Source organism: Stenella coeruleoalba, assembly GCF_951394435.1.
Source record: "Stenella coeruleoalba genome assembly, chromosome: 2".
In the NCBI taxonomy this organism is placed as follows: domain Eukaryota; kingdom Metazoa; phylum Chordata; class Mammalia; order Artiodactyla; family Delphinidae; genus Stenella; species Stenella coeruleoalba.
In genome coordinates this window covers 146,850,799-146,868,194 of record NC_137147.1, presented here as the reverse complement: position 1 = coordinate 146,868,194, position 17,396 = coordinate 146,850,799, and the positions used below count along the sequence as shown (strand labels likewise).

The window sequence follows — 17,396 nt, the reverse complement described above, 5'->3', positions numbered from 1 at the left end:
AACAGAAACACATCCCCTATTGATGGCATTGCTACTCAGATGACACACATCATTAAAAAGAACTAAAGTTAGACATTTACACCTTTAGAAGCCCTGTCAAGTGTTTAAATGCCTGGGCTGAATCAAAGCAAGAAAGGGTTCAAAGGATAGGGGAAAAGAGTGTCATGAGTCTTACAATTTATCACGTTTGGCGCATTCCCCATTATGAATCTTAGGATACTTCACCAAGGTCTCCCAATCTCACGACCTTTGGTTTTCACTGGAAATGACCAGACGGCTCTCATAGCACTTCACGAGAAGGGATGAAGTCCTACCTTACTCTCAAGGAAAGATTAAGTGAATCTTCAGTCCTTCCACAGACCATGTGAGTAATAAGTTTGACTCACCTTGCACTGCCATTGCCCATAACAGAAGTCATGACATTGATCGCCTTCAGCAGAAATCATCTGAGTGATCTCCTGGGTTCCCGTCTGGGTCCTTCCTAGGTACAGAGTTACCCGGGTGAGAATGTTCCTCTGGCAAGGCTGAATGACTGCCATAGACCAGTGCCCCGCTCCCAACCTATGTTTACTGAGCTAAACCAGAGCCATAAAGCCTTTGGGGAATGCAAAGACTATTTTACCTCTAAGGTCCTTAGATTCAAACAGAAGTATTTCTGAACCCTCTTTGGGTTTCATATGTTTTTTTTTTTTTTTTTTTTTTTGGGTTTCATATGTTTTTAAGAATCTGATGAAAAAATATGAACTGGCTCCAAAGAAAAATGTCCCACCCCCTTACAAACGCATGCACAAACACAAAGACACACACACACACACACACAGAATATTTGGGGGTACAATTCTGGAGACTTCCCCAGCACTCTGATCTTATTTCTAGAACTGCTTGGGGTCCCTGGACCTAACACTAGGTCTTGTATAGATTATGATATCAAGGGATGAAATAAAAAAGTAACACTCATTGAGAACTTACTCTATTAAGCACAGGTACTATAACATCTCATTTAACCCCTACAACAACCCTAAGACGTACATCTGTTATTATCCCCATTTTAGAAATGAGGAAACTGAGGCACAGATAATTTATGCAACGTTCCCAAACAGCCAGTTGGTGGCAGAGTTAGGGCTTCAAACTCAGTGTGGCTCTGGAGTCCGTGCGCTGAACCACTAGGTCACTGTGTCTCTCTTATGCAACCCATTTTTATTTTAAGGCATGTTCACTTCTGTTTTCTCGTTTAATTTTTGCAACCCCTTCTAGTAGTTAGATTAGATAGCTATCCCCACTTGAGTGGGTGTTGAAAGCATTTCCAGAGCAGAGCAGGATTTGCTTTTCACTCTCTTTTTCAGACAACGAAGTCACAGTTGATGAAATTAAAAATTAAAAGCAAAAATTCTGACTTGAGTCTCCTTCCTCCATTAACTACAGGTTGAAACGCCCTGGAAACACATCTAATTCCTTTCTTCCCAACCGTCCTCTGCCTTGAGGACTAAATCAGCATGGTGAGGTTTTGAAGCCATGTGGGGTTTCCTGAAGAAACTTGGCTTCCTGCGGTTCACAGAGCAGTTTTTTGTTTCTACAAAGGAAAAGGCAAAGGGAAGAGCAGGAAGAAGAGGAACGGTGTCAATCTGTAGAAAATAACAACACTGTGTGAGTATGATCATGCTGGACGTTAGATGGACATCTCTGCCGTCTCATGTAGCTCTGAATCTGACGTGTAAAATAATTTTTTTAAGTATTTAAACCCTCCCTTATCTGAACTCCACCTAGCATTTTTCAGTGCTCGGCTGTTCCACTCTTGAGTCAATTTCTCCTTCTTTAAAACCCCTATCAGCATGTACTACTAGTTCTTCCCTGTCATTCAGTGTCAGACATTGGTCCCACCTTCTTGTTCCAGTGAAACAGCAGAGCACACTAACACAGTCCCCGGTCTCCTTCCTCTAAACATGCATAGAAATGCTGGGGGAAATGTAGCACTTTTCTGAAAGAGAACCAAACATGAAAGAAAGAATGAGAAAGAGAGAGAAGAAATCCCCAGGTAACAGAAATGAAGAACGCATAGGCAGAGTCACCATCTTGGCATTTGTAAACTGATGCTCCGGGGGCCCAGCCGGATATTGGGTCTACATATTGGCCCAAATGGCAAGAGGCTGGGGTTCAGTTGCCCACTTAGTAACAGGAAAGGTAGAATAAAGCTTGTGCAAGATGGGGAACTAGGAATGACAAGTCCATATGAAGTCAGGATCCTATAAGGCATATTTGGGCATGCAGGGTACAGAGTCTGAACTCATGTTATCCACCCAGCAGGAAACTTCAGTGTAGCAATTAAAATAACAACTGGCTGCAGACCAATAAAACCACTGAGATGCCTATCATAAGAAAATGCAAAACTACTCTGCAGAAGTATTTTCACAACCCAAGAGCACGGGGCCTCCCCCAAATGGGGAAAACCCTTTGCTAAAAGTAAGCGTGCCAACTCAAAGAAAAAAATTACAAATCACAAGAGGAAATAATCCTTCAAAAGAGAGAGTAAGCAGACAGGCAGAGCAAAAGGGGAGATTAATACTCTAAGAATTTAAGATAATAGAACAATCTGAAGCAGGCAATAAAAATAAACATATTCAAAACAAAGACATAAAAGAAAGACTGGAAGCCATGATGTAAGAACAAGACGTCATACAACAAAAAGAAATAGCTTTGACTAAGTCATGTTATACTTCTGGAAAAAAACGAAAGACAGAATTATTGAAATTTAAAACTAAATAAATGGTATATCAGTTTTCTAGGGCTTCCATAACAAAGTAGCACAAACTGGGTGGCCTGGAACAATAGAAATGTATAGTCTCACAGTTCTAGGGGCTACAAGTCTGAAATCAAGCTGTTGGCAGGCCACGTTCCTACTGAAACCTGTAAAGGAAAGATGGATCCTCCCTTGCCTCTTCCAGCTTTTGGTAGTCCCAAATGTCCCTTAGCTTGTGACAGCATAACTCCAATCTCACACAGTGCTTTCCTCATGTCTCTTCACACAGTCCTCCCTCTGGGCATGTCTCTGTGTCCAAATCCACCCCTCTTTTTATGGACACCAGTCAGACTGGATGAGGGTCAACTCTAATGACTTCATTTGAACTTGATTACCTCCATAAAGACCCTATTTCCAAATAAGGTCATATTCTAAAGTATTGGTGGTTAGGACTTCAGTGTATCTTTTTTGGAGGACACAATTCAACTCATAACAAATGGGTTTAACATTAGTCAGGTACAATAAAAGAGAATCAATGAAAAAAATTTCATCAGTGAATGAAAGAATAAATCAGAAAATTAACCAGAATGCAATATCAAAAAATTAAGAGATAGAAAATATAAAAGAGAAGTTCAAAGTTATATAGGACAAAATAAGATTCAACCTATATCTCTTAGGAGTTTCAGAAAGATGAAGAAAAAAGGCATGAAAGAGAAGAAATATTCACTGAGATAATGGGATTTTTTCCAGAATTTATGAAAAATAAGTGTTTAGATTTAGGAAACATGCCAAGAGAAAAGTAGGTCAAAGAGAAATAAATACACAGCCATATACATATATACACACACACACACACACACACACACACACACACATATATGTGTATATACATCTTATAATGAAACTATAGATCAAAAATAAAATCTTAAAAGAAATGAGGAAAAAAGATTAACTATAAATAAATAAAGATTAGATTGATGGCAGACTTCTCATTAGCAAAAATAGAAACCAAACCAAAACTAATCTATGCTGGTAGAAGTCTGGATAAGGTTTAACTGTTGGTGGGTGACGGTGGGTAGTGGCTGGCAGGGGGCATGAAGGGTGGGCTCCTGGGGTGTCGGCTAGGTTCTGTTTCTTGATTTTGATTTCTAGGTTTTGATTACATGGGCTCCTTGGGCTGTATAATAATGCTATATGTGCTTTCCTATATGTATATTGTATTTCAACAAAATATTTTAAAAAGAGAGACCAGAAGACAAAGGAATAGTATCTTCAAAGCACTGAGGAGAAAAAGTCAGCAAAATGATCATTCAAGTAGCATGACAAAATAAAGACATTTTTCAATCCAATGAAGACTGTGAGACTTTGCTATTCACCACCCATGTTGAAAGAACCTCTAAAGGATGTATTGCAGTAGGAAGAAAACTGAACCCATAATGAAGGAGTAACATTGCAAGGAGCAATAGTGAGGGAAGAAATTGATAAACATGTAAGGTAAATCTAAGTAACACGCACTGAAAAACCAAGGGTAAAGAAGACTAGTTTTTAAACAAGGAAGAATTAAAATCCTGAGGGGAAAAAAATATCATGGATGATGAGAGGTATCTTTGGGTACAAAGGTCCCTGTATAATTTGGGATAAATTTTGGCTTGAAGAATACAAGTTAAAAATTTAAAGATGTTAAAAAAAATAAAATAAAATAAAAAAAGACCAAAAAAAAAAAAAAGGAGTTATACAGCAGAAACTAACACAACATTGTAAAGCAATTACACTCCAATAAAGATATAAAAAAATTTTAATGATAACTAAAAGATAAGAAATAGAAAATATAAATTTCAAACCAGTGGAAAGGGGAAAAGGGATAAAGAAAATTCAGACTAACCAAGAGAAGCCAGTAAAGGAAAAAGACGAAGCCAAGAAAAGGCAGGTATACTGAAATAGTAAACAAGATTATGGGGAAAAGCCCAAAGAAATCATGATTTAAATAATGAAATTTAAATGGATTAAGTTGGCCAATTAAAGAGAGATATTCTTAAATTTTTAATAATTCAGTTATATGCTGTTTGAAAGAGACATGCATGAAACACAATGATACAAAGTTGAAAGTTAGTATACAAATACTAACCCAAAGAAAGTTTAAAAATACTAAGATCAGAGAGCATTCAAGAGGGGAAAAAACTTACTCGGAGTTAAAATTGTCATTAGTTTATGAGAAATAAAAGGACCAATTAATTCTTCAAGAAAATATAACAATCATGAGATTGAATAAACCAAACATGGTCTCAAACTACATAAAGAAAGAAATTAACCAAATCACAAGAAATTGATCAATTCTCCATCATGCTGGGAGATTTCTTAAACACTCCTGTTTTAAGTCTGATAAGTCTAGTTGATGTGCGTACATTTCATGTTACAACTAAACCCTAAAATCCTTGAAGTAGGGTGAGTCTCTTCTGCCATGTTCCACAGCATATGAAAGGCACTTCCCTGCCCCTCAAAGTAACCGTACATAACCCCTTCTCATATAATGGATGGAAGGCTAAGTGCTATAAGCAAGTGCAAAGCACAAAAAAGTGCATACTAATAAGTTATTAATGATAGTAGACACTTTTTTAACCAGCAAAACGAATTAATAGTAGAATAATTAGTGAAGATTTAAAACAATGGATTGAAAAGAGAAAAAAATGTATTATCTCACTGTACTTCTTTTTCAGTATTTATGAGACACCAGGTTCAGATCAAATTATAAAATTACTATATTAACCAGAGGATCACTTATATTCCTTCTAAATGGGGAAAAAAATTAAACCTGGAAAGATTAAAGAACTGTAAACAGAATTCGCATTTAAAGGGCACAAGACAATAGCAATTATGCTACCCCCTAGTGGCAGAGCGTGGCAACCCAAAGCGTTTTCTATCTTATGGGTCATTTTCCTAACAAAAAAACTAAGCTACAGACCATAGAGTTGATAGTGATAAGTGTTCGATTAATGTCTGTTGTTATTGTCAACATTATCATCATCATTTTCATCACGCTCAGCCTATAGCTAAGTGCCTTTGTGACAGGAAGCAATTTCCGGGCCGTCAGCTGTACCCAGGGCTGCAGGGTCACACCACAGACAGAGGGCAATTCATATTCAGGGAACAGCTTTTGGCCACTTTTCTCAGAAGGTGGCAGTATAACTATCATACACTTAGAGACTGCCTGGCCTTTGTAGTATATTGTGCAAAAGCAGCTCTTCGAAGTTCTATCCTAAAGAACACTAAGGGTGTTCATCATGGAATAGAATGCCATTTTCATACAGCCCTAAACTAAACTGGAGGCTGACATTTCGGTTATAACTCAATAGGTCCTATCCCATATGTATGCATGCCCCACGTGAAGTGTGTAAATTCATGTTTAAAAGGAGTTAGGGCTTCCCTGGGGGCACAGTGGTTGAGAGTCCGCCTGCCGATGCAGGGAACACGGGTTCGTGCCCTGGTCCGGGAAGATCCCACATGCCGCGGAGCGGCTGGGCCCGTGAGCCATGGCCGCTGAGCCTGCGCGTCCGGAGCCTGTGTTTCGCAACGGGAGAGGCCACAACAGTGAGAGTCCCGCGTACCGCAAAAAAAAAAAAAAAGGAGTTAAAGCCCCTATTTACCAAGAGATTCTCTTATAGTAAATGCCATAACCTCTAGGTAGCGGGCAGCAATTTTATCATTTCTTACTTTAGTAAGGATCCACACTCGAATTTGTTGAGAACGTCTAGCATGTGGTTTCCATTAAGCTTCCATCTAAGCCCAATGCCTCAGTGCAGGCTTTGCAAAATCGATTGTGCTTTAACAGAAAAGCAGCGTTAGAATCCCTGCATATCTTGCCCTACCCATGAAACAGTACTCTTTGTGACTTGAGTAATTTCCCCTAGGCTCTAGGTCATTTTAGTTGTGTTTTAGATTAGTCAGGTGGAATGCTTAACTAAAAATATTGAATATTTTCATGAATTAATACTAATCGGTGGGCAGAGCAGCTAGAGTTGGAAACAAACATGGAAGGAATGTAATCAAAGGCAATTTGAAGATGACCTGGCAGTCTAAAAGGCAATGGTCAAGTATCCTGCTTTAAACGTTTAATGTGTGCACTTCACACAAAAACGAACGTGGCAAATTGTGATTCCAAGCTAAACACAAATCCACCCAGTTGTCAACCCGCCTATTTGGTCAGTTTTAAGTTTAAAAACACTGCTGATCGTGAAAACCACAATTGGCTGCCATTTCAAACCCACCAGAACGGCTAAAATGAAATGTACAACACTGAATGTTGCCAAGGGCATGGAGCATCTGGAACTCCATTCCACACTGTTTGGGGGGACTATAAAACGGAACAATGGGGAGAACCGTTTGGTAGCTTCTTACATAATAAAACCTACATCTACCCTGTGACTTAGTATGCTCACTCCTAGGTATTTACTTAAGATAAGTGAAAATGTAGGTCCTCAAAAAGATCTGTACACAAAGAGCAGAAGTTTTAAATTTTGACAAAGTCCAATTCATTGGTTGTTTATTTTATAATTCATGTGGTTGGTACCTTATCTAGGAAATTTTTGCCTATCCCTAGGGTTGTGAAGATTTTATTTATGTTCTTCTAGAAGCTTCATAGTTTTAGCTTTCACATCTAGGTCATGATCCATTTTCGGTTAACAAAAAAGACGTGTACATAAATGTTCATAGCAGTTTTATTTATAATGGCCCAAAACTGGGAACTACGAAGTGTCTCTCAACAAGAGAATGGAAAAACACAGTGTGGTATATATATCCATACAGCAATAAAAAGGAATGAGCAACTGATATACATAACAACCTAAGTTAATCTCAAAAACATATGTTGAGTAAAAAAAAGGGAGACACAAAAAAGTATACTTTATGTTTCTATTTATATGAAGTTCAACAACAAGCAAATCTAATCCAAGGGACAGAAGCCAGAACAATGGTTGCCTGTGTTTAAGAATCAGAGGATGCTGAGTGAAACAGAGCACAAGAGAACTTTCTAGGGGACATGAAAATGTTCCGTAACTTGTTCTGAGTGGTAATTACACAGAAATTCAATTGTCAAAAGTCTTCAAATTGTACACACTTCAGAATTGTGCATTTTATTGTATACACATTATGGCTCATTACAAAAAAAACCCCAACCATTGCTGATTTCAATGCTGATGTTTGATCTGATGAATTTAATCCACTAGAGAACACCTTCCAAGGCACAAGGCTACTTTCCTGGAAGTGAAGTACAAGTTATTTTTTGCATTTTGGGGCCTTGCACAGTGTTGTCAGAGAGAGAAGCCCTAAGGCAGAAAAGTAAAACCAGGGCAGCGCGGAGTTACATTTCAACTTGTTCAGCTTCTAATATTCAAAAAATTCACTAATGACAGGTTCTTGAATCTCTGCCACTTTCTTCCCTAGGAACAGCTGAGTTCAGTTCAACAAACAGGATCCATTTTTTCATACTAACTTAATACTAAATAGTTTTATTTTCAAAACAGGAACATGCAGCAGAATCCCAGATTTCATTTGAATTCAGTGTACCCGTTTCATCCATTATTCATCCACACTGCACTTTCCTGGTTTATGATTTTACTAAATTTCTTCATCTGAATTATGGCCTTGTGGTCAACAGCGGGCGATATATTATTCTTATATAATTTTTAAATACAAAGGCAAATGGCATGGAACAATTAGAATGGATGGCCTGGGAGTCTGGCTCTCGGATGTCATAGGCAAATACCATGCTCTTGACTTTAACCTATGGGTTCTACTTCACGTGGGTTGTATTTTTCATACATCAGGGGTTCCTTATAAATTTACTATTCAATCCAGCAGCCTTACTTTGTTCGCAAAATATAAGCAAAACAAATATGTCAGGGTAATGATGCCAGGACTCTCCCTTATTGAAAAAAGCAGTTTATTAATACCTTATTGCTACAAGCTAGATCTTATTATCATCTTGGGTCATTTAGAATCTTATTAGGTATTCTGCTGGTGGATGAATAATCCTGTGATAAATTCTTTGCCATGTCCTTCACAGTTGTCATAGCAGGATCATAAACAGCATTTATAACAATCTAGCCTAGAGGAAGCAGCTGACAATGGTCTGCTTAGCATGCAGGAAGTATTCAGATCGGCTGTGTCTGGTTAGACACAAGCCCACAAGAGAGAGTCCAAAGTTAAATGCAGCATGGGTTTCTCTGAAGATTCCCCTTCGAAAAATGCACGAGGTCAGGGACGTGAGGACCAAAAACACTCTGGAAGCCGCAGATACTTTCTTCCCGTCAGATCTGCTGGGCAGCAGGGGAAGGCCCAGACACAAGCCGTGTTATTCCTGACAGATTGTTCAGATCTTCATTTGAAAACTCAAGATCAAGTTACAAATGATTTCATATTGACCAGTTTTTGTCCTCATTTTGTCTTCACGTACAAAACTGAGATTCACCTGTGTTACTACTGCTCTGTGTCTAATTAGTACAATTTGATGAGTCTGAAGGAAAACAAGATTATGGGTGTCATTCGCAGCATAAGCCAAGTACTTCTGCTGTATTTCAAAAGTGTAGATTTCAGCACTTATAAACTTATATGTTAAATATATATGTGTGTATGTATATACACATATAATTTGGTATATATATATGTATATAAATGTGTATATATATGTATTTTTTCCTGTTCACATAGGGAGAACTATAGGTCGACTAGCGAAAATCTGCTACCACTATTCTTAGAAAAATCCATGCCAAGAGGCAAATGAGCCCGTCCAATATTTTTCCAGCCTCATCTTCTGCTACTCCCTGCCACTTACCTCACAATTAATCCATAATTAATTTCTCATTATTCTCTAGATATGTCAGGCCCTTTTCCAAGTCTGAGCTTTCATAAAAGCTGCTGTCTTTGTCTAGAATACCCTTGCTCTTATTTTCTTTGCCAAATATTCTAAGTTGGATTCTCCCAGGATCAGAACCTAAAACAAGCATTTGAGTGAAAGAACTTTATTTGGGAGGTGACCCCAGGCAGCAAGTAGAGGAGTGAGGATGTGAGACAGAGAAGAGAGGGAATTCAACAGCGAGTGCAAATTGTGAGTAACCAAGGCTCAACCTTCCTGGGGATCTCTGACAGTGTAGAATGCATCAGGGTTGCCCACCTACCCAAAGGGCAAGGAAGCAAGTAGTCACTGACTGTGGGCTGCTCCTGGCAGGACTTAACTCCCCAGCACTTCCAGCCTGCCGCCTGCATTGGCTGAGCCTGCTCTCCGACAAGTCAGGAGTAGTGGGGTCATGGAACACCCTGCTGGTGAACGTTAAGGAGGTGTGGGTAGAACATTGACATCCTCTATTCCCCAGGTCAAGTCCTCCTTATTCTTTAAGTCTTAGTCTAAGTATTATTTTCTCTGGGAAAGCTTCTTTGACTCCTCCAGTCTGAGTTAGATGGTCCTTCATCTGATTCTTATAGCATGACGCTTAATGATGGCACTCATCAGATCATGTGATAAATGTGACTATCTTCCCTTCTAAGTTGTAAGCTCCTTTAGAAAAGGGTTTGTGTCCGACTCATGTTTGGATCACCAGTATAGTCCCTGACAACAGCAAAGAAAATCAGTAGATCTATATATTCCTCAAATATTTACTGAGGACCCACCATAAGCCAGACCCTATTCTGGGAGCTGGGGGACAGAGCAGTGAACAATATATCCTACTTAGGGATCTTCTAATGGAAGTAGAAGTAAAAGAAGTAGGTAAAAGCCATTAGCCAAAGTGATATGATAATTTCAGGTGTTAGTAAATGCTATAAAGAAAACAAAAGAGAGTAAGGAGTGGAAAAAGACTAGGGTGAAGAGAGGTTGCTATTTTGGCGAGGCTGCTGAGGAAAGGCTTCCCTGAAAAAGTAATCTATGAACAGAGATTTAAAATAATAATGAGCAGGGACTTCCCTGGCGGTCCAGTGGCTAAGACTTCACCTTCCAATGCAGGGAGTGCAGGTTCGATCCCTGGTCAGGGAGCTAAGATCCCACATGCCTCGTGGCCAAAAAACCAACATAGAAAACAGAAGCAATATTGTAACAAGTTCAATGAAGACTTTAAAAATGGTCCACATCAAAAAAAAAACACAAAATCTTAAAAAATAAAATAATAATGAGCAGGAGTTACTGGAAAGGGAAGGATGAACAGGCGGAGAGATTTTTAGGTAAGTAAACTACTTTGTATATTATAATGCTGGGTACATGTCATTATACATTTGTCGAAACCCACAGAATGTACACCACCTCGAGGAACCCTAATGTAAGCTATGAACTTTGGGCGATAACGATGTATCAGTGTAAGTTCATCAGTTGTAGCAAACGTACCGCTCTGGTGGGGATGTTGATAATGGAGCTGCTGTGCTTGTAGAGCAGGAGGTATATGGAAATCTCTGTACCTTCTGCTCAGTTTTGCTGTGAACCTTAAAACCGCTCCCCCAAATAAAATATATTTAAAATAATAATAATGATGAGAAGGACTCAGACTTGTGAAGACATGGAAGAAAGACAGCTCCAGGTAGAGGAAATAGCAAGTTCAAAGGCTTGGAGATGGGAACAATTGTGGCATATTGGAGGGTCAGAAAAGCCAGGAAAGCTGCACTGTGGTAAACAAGGAGGAAAGTATCAGGGAAAGAGCTCAGAGGGGTGGGCAGGGGCCAGGTCATGTAGGGACTTTCTGGTGTTATAAACCAAATCGATCTAACATCCCAAAATGAACTAGAAGAAAATTCAAGACTATGTTAAAAAAAAACTTTCCTCCATGGTCTGAATATTTAGGCTAATGTGAACTTGTGGATTTATTTATCAACATGATACCTGCCTCAGTCTGTGTGGTGCAACCACGGGGCTGCAATGCTTTCCCAACTACCTATTAGTCACACATTCAAAAAAATAAAAATTAAAAAAAACCACCCAAAGAATCACCTTCGAAATAGCCACAGCAATGAAAAGTAAGTCCCTTATGGCAACTGGCTTCTTGCATCTGTTACAAATGACCTTTGGAAGTCCTGTACCATCACATCCTCAGTTTCCTCTTCAGCAAAGTAAAAGGGCAGGGACTAAATGGCCCTTAGGGTGTCTGGCAGCCCTACAAGTTTATGCATCAAAACAAAGTGAGAATAGGAGTTATATGGCTGATCCTTTTATGTAACTTTGTAACAGGAAATTTTTAAAACATGCATAGAAGTGGAGAGAATGCATAGTGAAGTTGCATGAAGCCATTATCAATCTTCAAAATTTACGAGCATTGTGTCACAGCTGGCTTTTTCATGTCTGTCCACATGAATTTATACAACCAAATATCCACTGTTCCTTCAAGGTGGATGCCCTGTGAGTCCATCCGCATATCACGTGACGCAGCAAACTCTTACATATATTCTCTACAGGGGAGGGCTGACTTGGGGACATAGCTTAGAACCAAGGCCAAAGAATAAGGCAGAATAAGGTAGATGACCACATTAAATAGTATATATTGAGTTTCCATATTGAAAACAAATAATCTTTAAAAAGGAAACAGCTTATTTTCTGTGACTCGGTAAAACTGGCTTTGACAATATTGAATAAATACATCTTTTGAGCAGTGGTTTATCCACTATTGGAGTGTTTTCATGTGTTCGTTCAATAATTATTCAGTGAGTTCTGCACATAAGGCCCAGAAAAAGGTACCATGACTGTGCATGAGTCACAGTCCTTTCCTCAAGGAACTCACAACCCAAAAGATGAGAAATGGAGGGGTCTGGTGCCTACATTCCAGTCTGCTTGATCACACGGCAGTCCCATCACGGTATCTAGGAACTCCAATTTACCTTTGCTTCCCTCTCCAAGGCAGCTTTTGCTATAGCTGACAGTCACCTCTGTCTCCATCTTGCTGAGCAAACATTTAATTCCAACACATTTCCCTCTCTAGCACGGGAGCAAGGACAATCTGCTTTTCCTCAAACTCTGCACACGGAGAAGGGTGAGATGCACGCGGCACATGACCAGGCGCTGACGGACGCTCGCCACCAGGGCTCTATGCAACGTGTACTTCCGCTCTGAGTAAGCAGTGGCTCCTGAAGCGTCTGGCAACAGCTAGATCAATTGCTCCCACAATTCCCAGTGAGTCAATGTGCAGCGCTCTCACTGACTGATTGACTTCATACCAGCCAATTAGAGCTTAAACTGTCTAATTAAGCCGGAGAGGGAGCCATCAACTCGCTGAATTCTGAGGCCTGTTAACTTCACCTAAACAACAGAATGATTTCAGGTGTGTATCGGCAACAAGAATAACTAGCAAAGCCAGAAGAAAGCATTTTGCAAATGTAAAACACTCCAGAAAGATGACCAAGGATAAGCAAAAGATATGTGTGGACTAAAAAAGTCAAAACCTGTATGTACCAAATTCATACACAACTCTTTCTAACAGGCTCTTTCAACATATGCACTTCTTTTTTTTTTTAAACATCGTTATTGGAGTATAATTGCTTTACAGTGGTGTGTTAGTTTCTGCTGTATAACAAAGTGAATCAGCTATACATATACATATATCCCCGTATCTCTTCCCTCTTGCGTCTCCCTCCCTCCCACCCTCCCTATCCCACCCCTCTAGGTGGTCACAAAGCACCGAGCTGATCTCCCTGTGCTATGCGGCTGCTTCCCACTAGCTATCTATTTTACATTTGGTAGCGTATATAAGTCCATGCCACTCTCTCACTTTGTCCCAGCTTACCTGGGGAGGGGGAAGAGTAAACATATGTACTTCTGAATTCATTTTTTGTTTAAATAACAGAAAGCTAAATAAACATCATTACATAGGGCTCTACCATAAATGGTTTCCATATTTATTTCTGTTTTGTAATTCTCATTGACCAGTGTTGTTAACCATATGACAACCATCAATAGTGCTCCACTACACTCATTTAGCCACAATTCACCATTAGTATGTGCCTCTTTCTCAACTCCTACATTAACATCATAACAACTCCCCATTTTCCCTCCTCTGTGAACAATAAAACTGCTCACTTCAGAAGCATAATGACTGCCATCCTCTTCAAGAGTAAATGACAGAAAATATGAATTTGCTTTAAAATCAGTTGACCTATGAGAAATTTTAAACTGTCTATTCAAAACACTCTTTTTGCGCTGTAAAACTAGCACCTGCAAAGAAAAGAAATATACCTGGAGAGATGTTGGAACCTGATTTCTTTAGCCAAGCATGAACGTCTTATAAATACCACCGCATACAGAAACACCACCATCCTAGTTTGTCCCTAAAGCTATAACTGCATCGGCCCCTGAGATAATATTTAGCAAACAGGCTTTTTAAGAAAGTCAGCAAGAGAGAGAGAAAAAAAATCTTCTCAGGTATGTGTATGTTATTAATCATAATTAAGGCATATTTGACAGCTTCTTGGCAACAGAGACGATGAGTTCCTTTCTCTGACATCAAAATCCTAAAGGAATACTTGCTGTTTCATTATCAACTTCACTGGTCTTTACGCCTATAATATCCACTTTGAGAACATGAGGTCTTAGAGAAACCTGAGCTCTGGTAATTACTGTTTGCCCACCGCTGACACGGTGTAAGGTATAACATAAGCCGGGATCTTACTAAGGTAAAGTATAGGAACCTTGCTGGGGTTAAAATGTGAGTTCCAAGAAATCACATGGCCTGCCCCATAATGCATTTCCACTGAAAGGTCATCCTTCAGAGTTGCTGGGTTTTGTCTGTGCAGGTAGCTCTGCACTTTTGATTTCCCATTAAATTGGAAAGGGAGCACTTGGTTCCCACTGCAATGGCATCCTCTGATAAGAGGGTGAGAAATGGGAAGTGGATCCATTTCAAGAGATAGACTCATTTTAATAAAACCAAACAAGAGACTCACTTCCTTTTAATCATGCCCAAGTCCATTAATGTGCTTTTTAAAAGGATGCCGTTTTGGAAAGGTTCTTATGATGGCTGCGTCCTAAAGGAAGCAGCTCCAGGATTTCTGTCTGGTGCCTTTACAGGTGATTTCAAGGAATTTATTCGGTTCATTTATTGATCACAAATTTCAGCCAAGTTTCGCTCCAGCCCAGCAGGGAGATTTGGCCTGTTGCATGCAAACTCCCCAGCTCACCTTCTGCTGTTATCTTTTACAGCAAACATGGGCTTAAAAGACCTTTGCCTGTTCTAGCACCTATTTAATAGCATAGGTTGAGATTTGGATGGTTCTCAAATATAGAATGTTTCTACTTGGAAAATGGTCATTGCCATTCTCAAGTTTCTCTCTCTTGCTCATCGCCCCTCTTAAGCTGTCTCTTACTTTCTCACAACTTCTCTCTCTCTCTCTCTCTGCCTTCTGTTTGACACTCTCTGTCTCTTTCTCTCTGTCTTCTTCTCTCATAATGTCTTTTTTCATCAGGCCAGGCTGAGAAGCCTGGGGGTTGAGAGAAGACAAATGGTTTTGCCCATCATGTAAGTGAATTGAAAGAAAGTAAATTTTTCAATCTTAATTACTCAGTCTTCAGCTTAATTTTCTCAAGGAGATCTAGAAGTGGAATCTGGGATGTCCAGGGGTTGGAAGGGACCTCAAGAGGGGAAAAAAACCCACAAAAGTTCACTTTCTCCATCAGGCAGGCTACATGCCCCCTGCCAGATCAGTTATTCAGTAATGAATGGTTTCTGCCTCTACCAGCTCAGCATCATGACTGTAACGCACCTTTAAATGTGATCTTCAAGACGTTAAAATCACCACCTCCGCTGACTTGGCATTTTATTGTCTATTCTTGGCTGTATTTCATCTTAGTGAGATCCCGTGGGATTTGGCAATTAGCATGAATACAGCACTCTGATAATCAAAAGTAATTAACGGCATCAAAATACAGTCTTGCCTGCTTCTGAGGACTTGTTACACACATCTAGATCTTTCTTTTTAAATGAGTACTTTATTCCTGTTAGAAAATTATCTACCACAAAATTGTATTTAGATAGAAAACCAGTTAGCTTAGTATATTGACACGTTTGAAGCAACACAGGGAAAGTGACTCAATATGTCAAGGGCAATAAGTTCTTAACCCACGAATAATTAATAATTCTAACAACAAAAGAAACACCAAAGTTACTTTTCACAACTATATACAATATACAATACAGGCATTATGGTTTCTTTAAAAAAACAAAAGTAAAATTGTCAAATAGGGATTCTGTCAAACTGTCAAATGAAAATTTAAGAAAAACTATGGTTATTTATTTTTTCTCAGAACTCTCATTTAAATATTGCTGAGGAAAGGAAAATGGGAGGGAGATACTTTATTATAAGTGTTCAATTTACCATGAATCAAAGTTTTTAAAATTCTAGGGACTTCCCTGGTGGTCCTGTGGTTAGGACCCGGCGCTTTCACTGCCGGGGACCCGGGTTCGACCCCTGGTCAGGGAACTAAGGTCCCGCAAGCCATGTGGTACAGCCAAAAAAAAAAATTCTAAAGTTTCTCATAGTAAAAGAGAAGTGTAGGGAAGGAAAAGTTTTCGTTAATCCTTCGGGTGCCTGGCTGGGTCTGAAAATTAAACTGACAGAGACAGATTAACAGAAGAAAAGCATATGCATTTATTTAAGTTTTATGTGACGCTGGAGACTTCATAAGAAAATGAAGATCCAAAGGAACAGTTAGACCTAGTATTTTTTGCTGGGTTTGATGAAAAGTGGGCAGTCATGGAGAGATACAATGGGACACAGAGTATGAGGGAACTTCAGTAAACTGGGGGAAACTCAGCAAGGCCTGTTTGTTCAGATTCTTCTCAGCATCTCTTTGTCACCAGAGATAAGGATGCTCCTTTCCTCTGGGTACAGAGAGGGCACCTCTCACATGAGGGTTTACGACCTGTTTCAGAGGAAAAGGGCAAAGAAAAGGTCAGAATGACCATTCCACTTCTGCTGTTTTCTCAAACTCCTTCAGCTTAAAATATTCAATATGTAAAGCTGCCATATTTTGGAGTACCATGTCCTGAATCCCAACAGAAGTAAATGTGGGTTTCAGTTTAAACAGATAAACGCAACTCTTATCTGAGAACCTTGGATTCCCTTTAACAAGTCACTGCTCATCATGTCACTGGTGAGGTTGACCTGTCTTCATAGCAATAGGGTATCTGGGGTGAAGGTCAGGAAAGGGGAGCATGTTTCCAGATAGTCAAGCCTTCCTGCCCCCAAGAGAACTTTCTTTTTGAACTGATTTTCATTTAAAATATCCCTAGTTTCAGAAAGAATGAAGCTTAGTACACATGAGCCCTTCCAGTTCTCACCTGTGACTCATTTCCATTTTAAAAAAATTGATGTTTGCTTTAATGCCAAAATCTCCCCTGACCACAAGAGCTGCGAGCTTCAGGCAGTTCCATATCATTATTTACAAAGCTCAGACTTGGACTTTTACAGTAGAACCAAAAATGAGAGACTGAGTTAACTGGTTGCTGTCGGAGAAGCTCTTTCGAAGCTCTTCTGGAAGCTTCTGTGCTTGGCACTTCTATTTCTTGTGCCACTAATATTAAGGTAAACATCAAGTTTGGGCAATTTGAGTAAACCTCGCATGTCATCTGATCTTCAAGACCACATGGCGTAAAGTTGTCCTATCAAGTATTTAGTGTCTCTTTGGTATGAGGATTATGAAAATATG

General features: G+C 39.4%; 1 long non-coding RNA gene across 4 annotated transcripts in view; it reads right to left on the bottom strand.

Moving 5' to 3' along the window:
• Positions 1-17,396, bottom strand: part of LOC307181736 — a 420,065-nt gene that overhangs the window by 259,153 nt on the left and 143,516 nt on the right. For 3 of the 4 annotated variants that reach the window (XR_013827015.1, XR_013827017.1, XR_013827018.1), the window contains one exon: positions 387-481. This is a non-coding gene — a long non-coding RNA (uncharacterized lncRNA). Of the gene's footprint in view, positions 1-386; positions 482-1,878; positions 1,976-17,396 lie in introns of all 4 variants that reach the window. The other variant, XR_013827016.1, reaches the window with a different exon arrangement.